General features: G+C 40.8%; 1 protein-coding gene across 2 annotated transcripts in view; it reads left to right on the top strand.

Moving 5' to 3' along the window:
• The window catches only part of TGFBR3 (transforming growth factor beta receptor 3), a 350,647-nt gene that overhangs the window by 328,019 nt on the left and 3,500 nt on the right, over positions 1–19,128 (top strand). The window lies entirely within an intron of this gene.

Raw genomic sequence — 19,128 nt, 5'->3', positions numbered from 1 at the left:
CCACAGTAAATGCGTCTGCTCATGGATGTTGTGTAAAAATGATCAGCCTTGGCTTTAGACTTACTGGTTGTTGTGTAAAATTTGCAGCTGCTGCATGGTGAAGTCCTGTGGTAACTGCACATTCATTTCACTTTAGTAAAAGGTCCTCACAGTGTTACCTATAACCCCCTCCCTCTTCTTTCAAATAGGACAGTGTTAAGATATTAAAAATCGCAATGCATCTGCTTTAGGTGAAGGGATAATTGTTTGTTTATTTATTTTGACAAGTATACTACTACTACTACTACTACTACTACTTAACATTTCTAGAGCGCTACTAGGGTTACGCAGCGCTGTACAATTTAACAAAGAGAGACAGTCCCTGCTCAAAGAGCTTACAATCTAATAGACAAGTGAACGGTATACCCCACATTATCCCGAACATACTCGAGTTCAATGTGGCTAACAATAAATAAACAACAGACAAGTTTACAAAACCATAAACAAAATATCAAATATAACATAACATAGTAAGTGACGGCAGATAAAGACCTGTATGGTCCATCCAGTCTGCCCAACAAGATATACTCATTTTACTTGATAGGCGATACATTTATATATATACCCGAGTTTGATTTGTCCTTGCCATAGACCATTGATGGCCAGTTGCAATCTAAGATACTCCATCAATGGATAGAAACCTCTCAAAGAGGAGAGTTTTCAGCCTTTTATGAAATACCAAGTAATCAGGCCGACCCTTGATTGCCATTGGCAGTGAGTTCCACCACTTAACACCCTGGTATCTAAAGTCAGCAGAGTGAACTGACCTATAACGCACTCTCTTGCAATCTGGAAGATGAAGTCTAAGGTAGTCCCTAGAACCAGAGGTTATATTGCATAGGGGAATAGTTATTAAGGGCTACTTATAACCCAGTGTTATGCAGTTTGTGTGGTCTTCATTTGCCTCCCTTTAGATTGATTTATCGTGTCTGTTTTTATTTGAAAATTAAAGATTTTGCAACTTTGATTCATGCCCTGATTACTAATAGAATTGGCTGTGGGCTTTATTTTGGACTCATTTACTATAACTTGAATGTAATTTGCTTTGAGCTGCTATTGAAAGGCATGAGCGAAAACAAAACAAAAAAATCCCTTAAAAAAAAACATTTGAATTGGCTTCAATTACTACAGAATACTGCAGTCTTCTGCTTGCTGAGTAAAATGAAATATGATGATATGGTTCTGCTTTTAAGGAGTTTGCTTTGGTTGTCTATTGAATGTAGGACACAATTTAAATACTTTGTTTAATGTTTAGGTCTTTACATGATTTGGGACATAAATATTTAGATGACTTACTGGTAAATTGTGTGTCTTCGAAGATACTGCATTCTTCCAAACAATTTTTATTACAAATAAGATGGCCTGTGTCTAGAAAAGGAGAATTTTCTTATTTTGCACCCAACATTTGGAACTGTGCTTGCTGAGTTTATGGCAAGTGCTGAACTATCTGGCATTTCATAAATGTGCTACAGCTTGGTTGTTTAGTCTGGATTCTGGATAAGCAGGATGATGTTACATTGGCTATTTTATTTGCCATTTATAATTTTATTGTATTTTTGTTTTTAAGGATTTTACTATTGTAACATCCTTGGTTTTTTTTTGTAGTTCATGAAGTCAAATGTGATAAATAAATTAGTAGATAAATATATGAAATAAACTCCACCCAGGGTAGTTATCTTTGGCTAGCTCAAAGGAAAAAGCCATGTTTTCAATTTCCATGTAAACATCAGGAAATTTATCTTTGACCTGATTATCAGCCAGCAGGCTATTCCATAAAAGATGCACAGCAACAAAGAAAGCTTTAGTTCTACACTAGGCCAGATGCATCTCATACGGGGGACGACAACGACGACCATAGTTTAATGGTTATGGCTAGCATGCAGAGTGCTAGTTGACTGAGTTACTATTATTTTTAATTTGTTTGGCGCTTCTGTTTATTAGGATTTGGTCCATGCCTTTTTTCAGTTGTAGCTCAAGGTGAGTTATATTCAGTTACACTAGGTCAGTGGTTCTCAAACCTGGTCCTGGAGGCAACCCAGCCAGTCAGGTTTTCAGGATGTCCACAGTGAGTATTCATGAGAGAGATTTGCATGCACTCCCTCAACTTCATGCAAATCTCTCTTAAGAATATTCATTGTGGGTATCTTGAAAATCTGACTGGCTGGGTTGCCTCCAGGACCAGGTTTGAGAACCACTGACCTAGGTATTTCCCTGTCCCATGAGGACTTATAATCTAAGTTTGTACCTGAGGCAATGGGTTAATTGACTTGCCCAAAATCACAGGGAGCCACAGTGGGATTTGAATCAGGCTTTCCTGTTTCTTAGCCTGCTGCTTTAACCATCAGGCGGCTACCCCACTCCAGAATGCAGAGTGCTGTGCAGTTAAGTTAAAAAAGAAAGGAAAATGTATCCATGCCTGATTAAGTCCTCTGTACTGCAGGTATTTCTTCAGGCTGGACTGTACAATTTGTGTAGGACTTAAGACACCATGGGGCTCATTTTCAAACACTTAGACTTAATGTAACTTTGTAAGTCTAAGTGCTTTGAAAGGACACCTCATGGCATGTCTTGTAAAAAGTTCCACGTAATTTTAGTGTCTACAGAGTGGGTAGGACTTCAGTATCATATCTGATCAGTACCTTAAATTAGTGATTCTCACCTTAGTCCCTGGGACACACCAAGTTAGTTGAGTGTCCAGGATATCCCTAATGAATATGCATGAGGCAGATTTGAATGCAGTACCTCTACTGTATGTAATCTATTTTTATGCACATTCATTCTGGATAGCCTGAAATACAGAGAGGCTGGATGTGTCTTGAGGAATTGGTTGGGATGCGCTAACCAATATAGCAAGGTGTTCCCTAACTCTTTACTGAGGTTTTGGTTCAGTAGAACTTGCTAGAAAGAGTGCCATATACTAACTCACTCACATCACTTCCTGTGCCACGTAGGGTTCTGTGGGGCTTTCCTATTTACTCCTAATTCTGCTTAGGGTTTCCTGGATTCAGAACCCATGGTTCAACGGCTAAGGTTTCAAACTACAGGATAGCATGTGATGAGAAATATTATGAACCTTGGCTATCCCTCTTAATTTTTGGTTGACTTGAGCTGGACATTTTTCAACCACAGCATCTCAAATATCTATTCTGTATATTGGAACTATGATGCAAAATTATTCTTTGACTTATAGCAGCAAGACATATTTGTCTCCCTATTGGCAAAAAGAAAATTAATTTCAATTTCAAGATTACTTTTCCATTTTAAGACATATTTCTTGTAGAGAACATCCACCCATTCATTCTAATATCTAGTATGTAGACAGCTGGTTGGAACTAATGCTTTTTTGATGAGTGTAGTGTCAACTAAATAGAAAAATAAGAAAAAAGGGAGGTTAAAGTTGTCATTGCCTTCAGTTTTACTACACAGCTGGTTAGTTTTATATTTAAGAAATAGGAAAAGAATGGTTTTCATCAAATTAGATTGAATTCATATGGTCACTGAAAGGACTAGAGAGTCAATAAATCACTAAACAGCCATCAGAAAATGGGCGCTTCTAGCATTTACCACGAAGTCCAGCTTTAAATACTGACCCATTTAGAACTTATCTTGAATGCAGGGAGAGCTGTATTGATCTCTGAAGAGCTCATGGGATAGAGATATTTCATGCAATAAAGTTGAGAGTTTGCAAAATTGTTTGCTGATTTTCATAGGAATTGCCAAAAGGTCCAGAGACACTTAGATTCAGATCATTTCTTCCAAAACTTATATTCTTAGAAGGCGCAATGTGTTTCTCTTGAATATGTTAGGCATTTTTTAACCAAGTTTTGCTTTCATACATTTGATAACCTGTCTGGCTGTTGCCTCCATAACTCTTTTATGATCTGGTTCAGCATCAGTGTTTTAACATTAATATTTTATACAAAAGATTCAGTCCTCAGGTAAGAGATTGCCACATCTTAGTTCACTTGTAACCTCTAGATTCAGAAATGAAAACTTTGTGGAGTTGAACAAGTCTTGTAGGATCACAACATAGCTTTAAGCTCCTCTTTATAAGAACATAAGCGTTGCCATACTGGAATAGACTGAAGGTCCGTTAAACCCAGTATCATGTTTCCAGCAGTGGCCAATCCATGTCACAAGTACCTGACAGGATCCTAGAACAGTAAAACAGATTCTATGCTGCTTATCGTAGAAATAAGCAATGGATTTTCCCATGTCCATCTTAATAATGGTTTATGGACGTTTAAGAAATTATCGAAACCTTTTTTTAAACCCTGCTAAGCTTTGAGTGAAGAAATATTATCTTTGGTTTGTTTTAAATTTACTTCTTAGTAGCTACATTGTATGCCACCTAGTCCTAGTATTTTTGGAAAGAGTAAACAAGCAATTCACATCTACCTATTCCACTCCACTCAGTATTTTAGAGAACTCTATTATATCTCCCCTCAGCTGTCTTCTCCAAGCTAAAGAGCCATAGGCACTTTAGCCTTTCCTCATAGGGAAGTAGTTCCATCCTCTTTATCATTTTCATTGCCCTTCTCAGTACCTTTTCTAATTCTACTATATCTTTTTTGAGATGCTGTGACCAGAATTGCACACAGTATTCGAGGGTCAGTCACACCATGGAGTGATAAAAAGTCATAACATTCTCATTTTTGTTTTCCATTCCTTTCCTAATAATTCCTATTTGTTTTCTTAGACACTGCATTGAGCAGAGGGTTTCAACGTATCATCAATGATGACACCTAGATCCTTTTCCTAGGCGGTGATTTCTAATGTGGAACCTTGCATCATGTAGCTTTAGTTTGGGTTCCTCTTTCCCACATGCACATTAAACATCATCTGTCATTTGGATGCCCAGTCTTCCCTATTTTAATGATTGGCGTATATGTTTATAATAGAGACCGACTGAACCCAAATCAGTTTCTGTATACACTAGAATCAAAACTCCCCCCACCCAACTCCACCCATACCCAACCAAAAAAGTTCCCCTCCTGAGCCCCCCCCCCAGCAGTGTCTCCCCTCACTCTCCGCAATCCCACCCGACCACCTGTAGGCTCTCCTCTGACCTACCTTTAGAAACCCTAGTAGTCTAGTGGCCTTTTAAGGATCAGAAACGAGCCCCATGCCGCTGCTCTGTTGCAGTGGCTGCTGAGATATCCCACAGGAGGCCTTGGAAGTCATTTTGTGATTGGAACCAGCACAGGCAGGAGCGGCTCCTGTCTGTGCTGGTTCCAATCGCAAAATGGCTGCTGGGGTCTCCCAAGGCGATCTTGGCAGCCATTACGAGGGGGCAGCAGCACAGGGCAGGAACTAGTGGGGTGTGGGGTTCATTCCTGCCCCCAAAGAGGCCACTGGACCACCAGTGCTTCCAAAGGTAGGTCTGGGGAAGGTCTATAAGTGGTTAGGCAGGAGGCAGAAAATGATTTGGGGGGGGGGGGGAGGGTTTGGATTCAGCCGAAAATTTACATTTTTTTCCAACCGAAATCCGAAACATGGATTTCAGGCTGGTTTTTGTGCCAAAACAAAAATTCAATCAGCACCAAATTTATAAGTGTGTTTATAAGTGGAGTGGAGAAGTAGCCTAATGGGTTTGCTTCCCACTGCAGCTCCTTGTGACCCTGGGCAAATCACTTAACTCTCTATTTCCCCATGTACAAAACTTAGATTGTGAGCCCACTAGGGTCAGAGAAAGTATCTCTATATAATGTATATAAACCGCTTTGGTTGTACCACAGAAAGGCAGTATATCAAATCCATAACCTTTTTACTGCTGACCCTTTAGCTTTTTTAAATGCCCATTCTAGCTCCCATTTCCATCAGGTATTATTCTTTAAAATACTGAGCTACTCTTCATTACCTATTGCTCAGATCTAGAAACTACACGTGGACATCCTGCACAGTCAAATCACTTGTAGCCACCTAAGAGGAGTAGAGGGTGGTTAGTGCAGTGGACTTTGATCCTGGGGAACTGAGTTCGATTCCCACTGCAGCTCCTTGTGACTCTGGGCAAGTCACTTAACCCTCCATTGCCCCTGGTACAAAATAAGTACCTGAATATATGTAAACCGCTTTGAATGTAGTTGCAAAAACCTCAGAAAGGCGGTATATCAAGTCCCATTTCCCTTTCCCTATTTGAGATTCTACATGGAATGTTGCTATTATTGGAGATTCTAGATGGAAGTTTTCTACTATTGGAGATTCTAGATGGAATGTTGCTACTATTGAGATTCTGTTGCTACTATTTGAGATTCTACATGGAATGTTGCTATTCCACTAGCAACATTCCATTTAGAAGCCTGCCTTTGCAGATCAGCAACGCGGCCATGCAGGACATGGAAAGTTGCTAGTGGAGGAGTAGCCTAGTGGTTAGTGCAGTGGACTTTGATCCTGGGGAACTGAGTTCGATTCCCACTGCAGTTCCTTGTGACTCTGGGCAAGTCACTTCATCCTCCATTGCCCCCTGGTACAAAATAAGTACCTGAATATATGTAAACCGCTTTGAATGTAGTTGCAAAAACCTCAGAAAGGCGGTATATCAAGTCCCATTTCCCTTTCCCTATTTGAGATTCTACATGGAATGTTGCTACTATTGAGATTCTGTTGCTACTATTTGAGATTCTACACGGAATGTTGCTATTCCACTAGCAATATTCCATGTAGAAGCCTGCCCTTGCAGATCAGCAGCAGGGCCGCGCAGGCTTCTGTTTCTGTGAGTCTGACGTCAGACTCACAGAAACAGAAGCCTGCGTGGCCGCATTGCTGATCTGCAAGGGCAGGCTTCTACGTGGAAAGTTGCTAGTGGAAGCGTAGCCTAGTGGTTAGTGCAGTGGACTTTGAGCCTGGGGAACTGAGTTCGATTCCCACTGAGGTTCCTTGTGACTCTGGGCAAGTCACTTCATCCTCCATTGCCCCCGGTACAAAATAAGTACCTGAATATATGTAAACCGCTTTGAATGTAGTTGCAAAAACCTCAGAAAGGCGGTATATCAAGTCCCATTTCCCTTCCCCCCTTTCCCTAAGTATTGAAATTCAGTGGCACTTCAACTGGAGAGTGCTGCTAAAGATCACCATAGATTGCCTTTGCACTGTCTGGTTAGTTCCAGGACAGTCTGTGGGCAGAGCTTGGGAGGAGCCGAGACGTAACTGGTTAGCGGCCATATTCAGACTGCTAACCAGTTAAGAAGCTAAAGTTAGGACAACAAAAAGGCTGTCCTAAGTGTAGTCACAAAACTAACTAGACACCAGTCTGAATATTGGGCAGTGTCTGGTTAACTTCCAGATTAAGGTGTCTGCCTTCCTGGTGCCCCCTCCATGATGCTGAACCTCCTCCCTCCAACCCCAATATCAAGAAGGGGCAACTGAGCACCTACCCCTGTAAGCCCCCTCTCCCCATCCTATCTTGTTAAGTGGGGTCTCAAGAGCAGGACCGATGCCCACTCAGTCCCTCTGGTCACAGCTCACTTTACAGAATGGCAGCCGCAACTTTCAGTGGCAACCTCGATAATCTTCTGACTCTTGTCTTATCCTCTACATGCCATTCTTTTTCAGGTAGCATTTTAGCAGAATCTGTTCAGATTCACTACACCAGCCTTTCTGACTTTCCCCTGTAAACAGCATTATGGTATTCCCAGAATGTTTTTCTCTCTCCAATTCAGTTCTTCCTCTTAGATCAAAAAATTTTAGATTGAGTGGGGAGGGGTCATAGAGGCTAGTTCCCCCCAAATTGGTTCTTATCCCTCAAATCCCATTGTGCACAATACCAAGACTACATGAAATCTTACAGACTGGAAGCCTAAGTGGGATATCTGGAGAATGTATATGCTGTTCAGTATTCTTAAAATTGTGTATAGTCCTGTAAATTTTAAAGGCCCTCTTTGCGCCCCAGGAATACCCTTCTCCAGGGACAAAGGGTCTGCGCCTCCACTATATATTGGGCCGCCTGCCTAAATCCTTTTGATATTCCATCCCAGTGGTATCTCTGTTGTGTAGATACCAGAAGGCGTAAGTCTAGGATAATGTCCATGACCATGACCATGGCCTTCTGTCTATCTGGATCTAAGTATATCTTTGCCCATTTATGTTCCCATATATATGGTATTAGAAATCTATAAAAATTAGTGTAAGAAGTGTGTGTTAATCGTATGTGGCTTAGTTTTTAGTTAGAATGACAGGTAAAGAATTATTGGAAATAAAGACAGAGATAGATTTCAGAAAGAAGACTTTATTCTTACCAAGTTTTCAATTAAGTACAGACATCAAACAGATCTGGTTTCAGTCGCATAGGGCTCCGCCGTCTGAGAAAGCGTTGGGAGGACTCCAACTCTCTCTCAAAATCTTATCTCTTTTATAGTCCCAATACAAGTCTATTGTGAGGTACCTTTTTTTTCTAATATTTCTCAATTTCTGAGATCATACTTTCGTATCCGGCCAGATGCGCATCTGTACCATCTGTCTTTCCGTTCTAGCTATTTCAAGAGATTGCCCCATATCCGTCAAAGTCAACATGTTTTTGGAACATTTTGTTTTTCTCGTTTACCAAAATATCTTTATCAGTTTCACATCTTCCTTTTGTAATACCTTTCATAACATCTTATGATCTGTGTGCCATCTTATGGAAAATAAGTCCCATTTTAAGAACCTCATTTTATTCCTTTTACCCATTATTCTTTCATTATAGGTGCTATATTCAATTAAAAAGTTGTACCTGGTTGTGTTAAGACTCATTGTTCAGACCTGCTTTTTGCAGATTCTCAAATATGACATCATTAGCTTGTTACTTGGCCTAGTCAATACTTTTTCAGTTGCTTTAGGCTGTGTAGCTTAGCCCACCACTATTCCAGTGGTAGGTCTGAAGCTAGGCCACATATTAACATTCCCCTCTTCACCCTATCCCATAGGGTGACACCAGGGTTAATACACCATGGTACCATCCATTCCAGAAGGTATCCTATCAGGCCATCAAATTTTCTGAGTCTTACAGTTAACTGGTACAGTCAGATTTGTTTTTGGTTTGAGATTACCATCTTGGCACCACTTCAATTATTTCAATCCTTCTTATCTATATCTATGGTTATACAAAAACTTATAATTACTATAATAATATTTTTGATTCAACCCTTTAATATGCAGGTTCTAACTTATTCTTACCTATGTGAGTATATATTGTTATAAATCATAAATTCTTTGGTTATATACTGATTATCTCTTGAGTATACATTTTCATAGATTTGCATAGGTTATGTAGACATTTTGCTCATGTATCACATCATCTTATAAAGCTTTATATGGTTATATTGTATCCCTGTGTGCTATTACCTGATTATACAGTTGCAGACATTTCTCTAGTGTCTCTAGCATTTGCATAGCGATTGGTCCTTCTCAGAGGGAGATAGTCCAATGTGTTATCTCCTGTGGTGTTGGGAAGGAGATTTTCGTACAGGACATATTGTCCTGCTGTTGTCTTTTTCATTATTGCAGTTTCAATTAAGCGTTCTACTAAGCCTCTAGCACAAGGGATTATGCAACATCCTACTAATACAAAAATTGCTACCACTATAATTATAGTAGTGGCTGCTGAAATGATAAATGTCTTCCATTTACCAAAAGCTTTATCCATCCAACCAGTCCAGGATGTGTCAACACCAGAGTTCTCTGCCAATTCTTGTGACAGTGAGGTTAAGCCTTCCAAAGCTCTGGTGATTGATCCATCTGGAGCAGTATTGTTGAGGATAAAGGTGCAACACTGTGTACCTATCTTCCGGCACACTCCGCCCTCTGCTGCCAGAATCTGGTCAAGCACTAATCTGTTTTCTAACGTCATCCTGCTGGTGGCGTCTAATTGCGTTGCAATTCCTTGAACTGCATCTCTAGTGTAGTTCACAAATCTCTGCTGGTTGTAATATATATAGTTGATCCAGTCTAAATTCTTATTTATAGTAGCCCACCAAAAGAAAGCTGATTCGAGTCCTGCAGCTATTTGGTTTCTGGCTTTGAACTCATCAGGAACCCCTCTTGGAACTCCAATTGCATCTATATAGACCCGATCATCAAAAGATCCAGGCATTGCATTTCTCTTCACTCGTGAGGAAGAGCTGCTAGGAGGAGGGAGCAAAGATGCTATTACAATTGGAATCACCAATTTGACTAAGGCACATCTGCCTGTCCAACTTCTGTGAAGTGTATGGTGGATAGTACGGGTTCCACAATACCACCATATGTCTGCTCTAGCTTGTGAAAAGTCTGTGAGATTTAGATTTCGTAGAGTCCCTTTTTCTAGGGTTGTGTTACAATTGGTCAAATTTCCTAGAAATCGTGTATTTATCACCCCATATCGTTCCAGACATGTATGATATCTGGTAGCAGGATCTGGAATCCTGAATGCGGGTGGAACCCTCAGCCGAGGGGGTAAGTAGGGGTGGTGCTCGTTAAGATGTTGACAAGTCTGGTTGATATCATCTTTCATTTGTAATAACTCTAACATACACCAAAAACCATCTGGGTCATTGTGGAGATCTAAAGGAAAGGGAACTACTGTTGGTTCTGCTCTTGCATGGGAACAAAAATAACAATTAGAGACATTCAAACTCTTTGTAGTATAATGCGCCCATTCAAGCCAAAGGTTTGTCTCTCCAAATCCTGTTTCTAATGCCATTAAATCTTTGGAATTATTAATTGGCACGATCTGGTAGGGAATCTTTACTTCTGGGATCTTGGTTGGCACTAAAGGATTCGTTTCTGGTTGGGTTGGGGGTGGAACAATCTTAAATTTTCCAACGGGGTCTCTACCTGAGGCATCAATTCCTAAGGAATAAGTTCTGTAAGTAACAGCCGTTACTCCTCTGAAAGTGATAGCCACTTGATTACATTTGGTCATTGGACAGAGGCCATTCACTCGCAATTTCATGATAGAAATGCTCTTTTTGAGATCTGGAATCTCACTACCTGAGTATGGAACCCATGAACCTGTGTACCACCATACTTGTGCCCAACTTCCGCAATTGGGGAAGGGACACAGGTATACCTCAAAAGCTGACAAATATTGCTGTATAGGATGTTCCCCACACATGGTGTAAGCACACACATCAAGGGTGATTGTGGTCGTGTCTTTAGTTGTGGGTAATGTTATTTCGGGGGTGGTAATAAACTGTTGCAGAAAACTTTCTAGATCCTTTGTTCCTTGTACCATAGGCATGGTGAGCACACACAACAGAAGGGCTAGGCACTGCATGTTGGTAGTTTTCATGGTTAAATGTAAGATCTGGACTGTACCAAAGGCAATTGGCGGTTAATGAAAATGAGTAACAAAATTAATCCAAGGGTCTTAATAAGAACTGCAATTGCTATAGTTAGTATTCCAAGGTATACCAATGCTTGATATATCATTAGGAAGAATTTGGGTAGGGTGGGTAAATTCTAATAGCTCCTCTTTCAGTAGGGTCGGGGATTTCGAAAAGGCTATATATTTCCAAAGGTCCCAATCCAACTTCTCTAATGAACAGGAAGGGTATCCAGTCAGTGCCCAGTACAGCGTATGTGAATAACCAAAAATCTACAACGTCACCAGTTTCTGGTCTTATTAGGAGATCGTCGGTTTGTTCAACTTGTAAACCAAAGGTTCCTCCAAACAGTACCAGAGTGTGTGTGACCGTTCGACTAGGACCTAGTGTCCAACTCTCAAATAAGGGTTCACACAATGTTTGAAATCGTGTGAAGGGGTCCCAATTGGGATCGTCTTCTGGAGCTGGGTCCCAATGGGGATGTATCAATTCTCTTGGATCAAAAAGGTACTCTGGGGGTTCAGGGATTAACTGTTCGCTTAAATTTAAAGGCGACGGTGGGGGAGAATCAGGTGGAGAAGGCTGGTTATCTGGTCTGTTGTGGGACATATATTGATAGATACTTTGGGATGTTGAGCTATCTGGGAGGACGAGTAGCTGGGACGGTGATATTTGGAGTGGCTAAGGTAGTATTCGTGGGAGGAGGAACGTCACTAGTAGGAACCAGAGGATAAGGAGGAGGGGTGGGTCGTGATTCAAGCAAGGTAATATTATCCCCAAAAGCAGTCCAGAAATGTGCATTTACGCAAATCTGTTTTCCTACTGCTGTGAAAAAAAACAAGCTTTAGTCAGGCCAGATGAACATTTTCCAAAAACCTGGAATTTGATAGTTACGTTTAATTAGGACCTTATTAAAATAAAATGACATAGTAACAAATGCTGTTTGGCAAATAAAGATAGAAAGGCTAATATTCAGACTTCCTGGATGGGGAGTAAGATTGGCATGTTTCCTAAGTATAAATAATAAAGCACATGTTGGGTTCTGATGGAATACAGCTTATTTTCGATATGCTAGACATAGCTATCTTGTTAATGTTAAACCACTGATCAGAAACATGCTAACATATCAATAGAGGAGCTTTGTAGGCATCAGTTATGTTCTTTCCATATTATTCACTGTTAAATTTTATTTTTAAAATATAGAGGTGTTTGAGGATAGCAGGAATTATAAAAAGCCACATAGATCTGGATGGTTTGCTTGTTTTGTTCATCTTATGAGTGCTATGTCTGTTTTCTATAAATATACTCTTACATAAAAGCTAGACTGCCGTTGTTTCTTTGGAAGTGTGGTACCAAGCTGAAAATGAAGTTACATTACAATCCAAGTTGGTTCACTTGGAAAGGGGGCTGTATCCCCATCCTAGGAGGAGGTGCCTCATTAAAATGCTTCCAGAACCAGAAAAAGCGTGTGCTATGATACTCAGCACAGAAAGAAATTTTACTCTTCTGGAGAAAAGACATTTATCATAAATAGAGATATGACTAAATATATTGCGTACACTCTGCGAGTTGTATTGATAGAGTGTGGTTAATGCAGAAATATGTGGAACTTGGTTATAAAAAAAGTTGTGGCAGGGAAACTGGAATAAGCGTCACAGCAGGGAACATGGGCCAGTTCTTCGGTTTGTGAAACTGATTTCTTGGCACAGATGTGCAGGGGGCCCTGGAAAGGGGATGCAAGTTGCTGCAGTTCCTGTGTTCTGATGGTAACACAGCTATTCCTAATGTCTTGTTTTGATGAAGGAGAATTTGCTTATCAGTGACTTATAGAATCATGGCAGGATGGAAGTAATCAACAGGAAGATAGAGGCACGTTCTGCAATCCAGAGAGAACGTTCCAGCATTGCATTGCGCAAGTTGGCTTGCTTATTGTGCTGGCTAGGCCCTTATTCAATAAAGTATGCTATATTTTACCTTTTCTGGTGATATCTGAAATTTAGTATGTTAATTATGAATCACATATTTAAAACCAGTGTTCATAGTACTGAGGGGCATAATCGAACTGGGCGCCCATCTTTAAGGGCTCCCCAGCGAAGGGGCGGGGCATCCCGTATTATCGTCCATCTTTCGTTTCAATAATATGGTCGGGGACGCCCAAATCTCAACATTTAGGTCGACCATCTTGACATTTAGGTCGACCTTAGAGATGGCCGACCTTGATTTTCACCAAGAATGGAAACCGAGGAGAGCCATCTCAAAAACGAACAAATCTAAGCCATTTGGTCGTGGGAGGAGCCAGCATTCATAGTGCACTGTTCCCCTCTCACATGCCAGGACACCAACCGGGCACCCTAGGGGACACTGCAGTGGACTTCTTAAATTGCTCCCAGGTGCATAGCTCCCTTTCCTTGTGTGGTGAGCCCCCCAAACCCTACTCCCCACAACTGTACAACACTACCATAGCCCTTAAAGGGTAACAGGGGGCACATAGATGTGAGTACAGTGGGTTTCGGAGGGCTGCCATTAACACCACAAGTGTAACAGGTGGGGGGGGGGGGGGGATGGGCCTGGGTCCGCCTGCCTGAAGTGCACTGCAGTACCCACTAAAAACTGTTCCAGGGACCTGCATACTGCTGTGATGGAGCTGGGTATGACATTTGAGGCTGGCATAGAGGCTGGAAAAAACATCTTTTTTAATTTGTTTTTTTTTGGGTGGGAGGGGGTTGGTGACCACTGGGGGATTAAGGAGAGGTGATCCCCGATTCCCTCTGGTGGTCATCTGGTCAGTTTGGGCACCTTTTCGAGGCTTGGTCGTGAACAAAAAGGGACCAAGTAAAGTCGGCCAAATGCTCGTCAGGGATGCCCTTCTTTTTTCCATTATCAGCTGAGGACGCCCATCTCTTAACCACACCCCCGTCCCACCTTCAGTACACTGCCGACACGCCCCCTTGAACTTTGGTCATCCTTGCGACGGAAAGCAGTTGAGGACGCCCAAAATCAGCTTTCGGTTATGCTGATTTGGGCGCCCTTAGGAGAAGGACGCCCATCTCCCGATTTGTGTCGGAAGATGGGCGCCCTTCTGCTTCGAAAATAAGCTGGACTGTATACTAATGCTTGGCATTTTAATGATGTTGTAACAACTGAGGATTCTTACCAACTGGTTTTGTCAGACTAACAATACCCTCTTATTACCAGCCAAACTCTCATTCTTGATATTTTTTGTGTAACTATATGTATTAATTGTGGATCTTCATATAGCCAGAGGAATGACCTTCCATTCCCCAATTTCTCCTGTAAAATTGTAATCGTAAGTCCTTGCGGCCATACTTTCTGCTTTCAGTCCAATGTGCTCAAAAATGTGATGCATCACATTAAAAAGAATCACTTCTTTCGGAAATATTCCATTATGAGCCTTCATTCCATCCATTCATCTGACGTACCATGTTTCTATCATCATTTCCCTCAGGGATGAATGGTCATCCGTTTGTTGTAGGAAAAAAAAGTTAACTAAAGTGGACTGCAGATAATAATCAAAACATGATGGGCCAGATTCTGTATATGACACCTAAAAAATCCACACGGTAAACATTTCCGCCTAAGCGTATTCTATAAGCGACTCCTAGATTTAGGCACAGTATATAGAATATGCTTAGTTGATATCCCAGTGCTTAAAGCTACATGTGTCCATTTACACCAACGAAAACATGGCATAAATCCCTGTGTGTAGATTTATGCACACAGAACCATATTCTTTAACAGCGCATTTACATTTTGAAACACCCACAAAACACCCATTTCCCCGCCCATAGCTATGCCCCTTTTGAACTATATGCTTTAGAATGTAGGCGCAGTTCATTACAGAATCTGCTTAGCGAGTTATGTGCATAAATTCTAATTGTCGCCAATTAGTGCTCATTATTGCTTGTTAAGTGCTGTTAAAAACACTGATTGGCTTGTTAAGTCAATTAAGTTGTAGAATACACCTGGATTTTGTTGTGGATCTCAAGAACCACTATATAGAATCCAGCAGGATATGGGTGAATGGATGGAGTGCAGAGTATTTCTGAAAGATGGGTGATTTTTAGAATTTGTTTTGGCACATTTTTTAGAACATTGGACTGAAAGCACTAAAGAGGGAATCCTATAAAGAGTTGCCTAGATCTAGGTGGCATGAATGCTGGAATTCTAGCCATTTCTGTGCATATGTGAACACATACACACACAAATAGCAATAATCCGGCCCTCCCACTGTTCTCTAAGTATGTGCATATGTTTGATAACATGTACTTTGCGAGTGGGCATTCACATGGACAGGACATACACTAATGCACATCAGTTTTGGAATACTAAGTTGTGCTTGTATCTACCAAATCTAGGCATGAGTATTGACCCCATCCCTATGGATGCTGTAGGTGCTCGTGTCTAAAAGAAAAATAGGTGCCTACCTTTCTTCACAGAATAGGCTCTAAATAGGCGCTCCTCTATGAAGGTAATTCTATAAAGGGGCGTCTTTCTTTAGGCATCAAGAACACACACGCATGCCAGTATTCTGGTCATTTGTGTGCGTAAATACTAATATTTTGGCTAAATGCAATTCCGTAAAATGGCGCGTAAATATGACGAGATGTAGTTTGACAGTGGGCATACAAGTTGGACAGAGTGTGGATGGGGTGCGCAGTTATGTGCGTAAATTATAGACTGCTATCATTTACACACATTGTTTAGCTCTCTAGGTGCAAGCATTTCCACCTAAACTATATATGTGTATCTGCCCTCCTACGTTTGTAGGCACCTACTTTCATTTATAGAATAGCTTATAATTAAGTGCCTCTTTTTAGAATTACCCTTAAGGATCCATGATTATACTTCTTATAGGAGGATCTGAAGAAACAATGGTTATTCCTCCAGTCATATGAGGTCCAATATAAACAGATATATTTACACCACATTTGTCTGGTAATTGTTGGAATCTTAATGTGGTAGGTTCCTAAAGTGGTAACTACCCATGGACAACTTTAACTACCCATGGACAACTTTTATCCTCATTCTTTGGAAAGGTTAAAAATTCAGTAAGGAGAAAGCTTACGTTCCCCCTGCTTATAAGTGTCACAGAAGGAGTACTTATATTGTGGATATTTGCAGCACAGAAACCATGGTCTAGTTCTGTTTCTTTGATAATAATACTATTACTTACAGGTGAACCTACTGAGGCAAAAGTCTTGTTCTTTTTCCTTTTTCTTATTTTGTTTGCTTCCCTCATATCTCTTTGGTGCCCTCTTTTTTCAGCTCCTTTTTAATTGCATCACCTTGAATGCATCCCTCATCCTTTCAAATAGGGCTTGGAGGAAATGGAACCAAGATACTTCAGTCCTGGTAGGCATTTTGAGGTACACAGGTCAGATGTGTCATGGTCCATCATGTGCTACAATTTTTTAACCCTTGTCCTATTTAGTATAACATACTTGACCAGAGACTGAAGATATTTCGTGCAACGTAGAGGAAGGGACATAACCCCTTCTGGAGCAATGTTCTTTTCTTTAGTCAATTGTCTGTCACTACTTAAGTCATGTCTAGTTCAATTTTCATCTGGCTTCCAAGAGTACCTTCACTGTAGTGCTCCCAGCCTGTACTCCCCAAGTAGAAGGCATCTGAGCTTAGGTTGCCTCTTATGTAAGCCATCAGAAATCTCATCAACCATTTCTGGTACATGAAACCATAAGAACTGTCAAAGGTCCATCAAGCCCAGTATCCTATTTCCAACAACAGCCAATCCAGATGGCAAGCATTTGGTAAGATCCCCCAAAATGATAGATGTCATGCTGCTTAACCCCAGGAATAAGCAATGGATTTTCCCAAATCTTAATAAACTTTCCTTCTTATTTCCTTAATAAACTTTATGGACGTTTCTTCCAGGATCTTGTCAAAAAAATGTTAAACCCATCTACTATAACTGCTTTAGCACATCCTCCAGTAATGAATCCAGATCTTAATTATGCACTGAGGGAAACTATTTTCTCAAATTTGTTGTAAATGTACTACTTAATAACTTCATGACTTGTCCCCTCATCCTTATTCTTTTTGAAAGCGTAAACAACTGATAGTGTTTACCCATTTCACTCTACTCATGATTTAATAGACCTATTTTATCTTCTTTCAGACATCTCTTCTACAACCTGACCTCTTTAGCCTTTCCTTATATGAAAGTCACTCTATCCCCTTTACCATTTTCTTCACTCTTTTATGCACCTTTTCTAATTCTGATACATCTTTTTTGAGATGACCAGAATTACACACTATATTCAAGCTTATCCTGGAGTACTCCCTAATCAATGAATATTCATGAGATGGATTTGCATACAGCAGGGGTTCTCAACCCAGCTCTCAGGGTACACACAGCTAGTCAGGTTTTCAGGATCTGTGCAATGAATAGACATGAGAGAGATTTGCAAACAATGGAAGCTGCATGCAGATCTGTCTCATGCATATTCATTGTAGATATACTGAAAAACTGACTGGTTGGGTGTGTCCTGAGAATTGGGTTGAGGAGTGCATGCAGACGTAGCTCAGCATATTCATTGTGGCTATACTGTAACTGGTCTGGCTAGCGAAGACTCTAGGACAGGCTTGAGAAGTATTGGATCATCAGTATCTTCCCATTTGGATAAACTTTTCAGTAAAGAAGTGCTGTCTGTATCCTTTGCTGTGACCCACAACAAAATTAGGTACATTTTTGTTATTGATGTGATGAATATATAAGTGAATGTGGTCTTCACATATACCAAATGAAGGTTTTTGTTGAGTGATAGTCTCTAATGACCCAAAGTCTTTCAGTTCATACACAGTTGGGTTTAGTAGGTGTGTTACTCCACTCAGAGATGGTTCCTAAACCAATTGATATATACTGACATTAATAAAACTGGGAATAACAAAACCAGTTGACTAAAGAAGAGACATGTATAGCAGAATTTGGAGAGGGAACTAGGAGTTAAATGAACTCTTAAAACGTGTAAGGTTGAATGTGATCTTGACCTCCATTCTCTGTGACCTTTATATAATAGCGTTAATTTCTCTCTACCCTAGCCTAGGCATAGTTTGGGATGGGGCATGAGAGCAGAAACTTTAGATGTAATACTTTGACTGTATCTCTTTCTCTGGGTTGAATGTATACCTGTTCTGTAATTTGCTGGCGTTCTATTTCTTATATCTTTTATTTTAATTGTACACCGCTTAGATCCACCATGTGGATTGGATAACAGAGCCGGTAGTGGGAGGCGGGGCTGGTGGTTGGGAGGCGGGGATAGTGCTGGGCAGACTTATACGGTCTGTGCCAGAGCCGATGGTGGGAGGCGGGGATAGTGCTGGGCAGACTTGTATGGTCTGTGCCCTGAAAAGACAGGTACAAATCAAGGTAAGGTATACACAAAAAAGTGGCACATTTCTTGGGCAGACTGGATGGACCGTGCAGGTCTTTTTCTGCCGTCATCTACTATGTTATGATATGTTACTATGTGTTGTATATGCTGTATAACAAGTTTAAATAAATATAAACAGAAATGTTTTGAGTAATGAATACTCAATTGGCACCTCCCATCCCCACCTCCAATATAACCTCCCTACCTTTGCCTCCTTCCCTCCCCCAAAACTATACCCCAATCTTCCCCCCCCCCCCCCCCCCCCCCCCCCCCCCCCCCCCCCCCAAACTGTCTTTGCTCCTCACAATCAATCATACATGCACTGTCTTTGGATAGAAATAAATTGGAAACTCGTTTACTCATGAAGTGGCGTGTTTAAATTAGAGTCACAATCTAAA

The sequence above is a fragment of the Microcaecilia unicolor genome, chromosome 6 (assembly GCF_901765095.1).
Source record: "Microcaecilia unicolor chromosome 6, aMicUni1.1, whole genome shotgun sequence".
Lineage (NCBI taxonomy): Eukaryota > Metazoa > Chordata > Amphibia > Gymnophiona > Siphonopidae > Microcaecilia > Microcaecilia unicolor.
The sequence above is the reverse complement of the archived record's forward strand: the minus strand, read 5'-3'. Positions and strand labels throughout refer to the sequence as shown.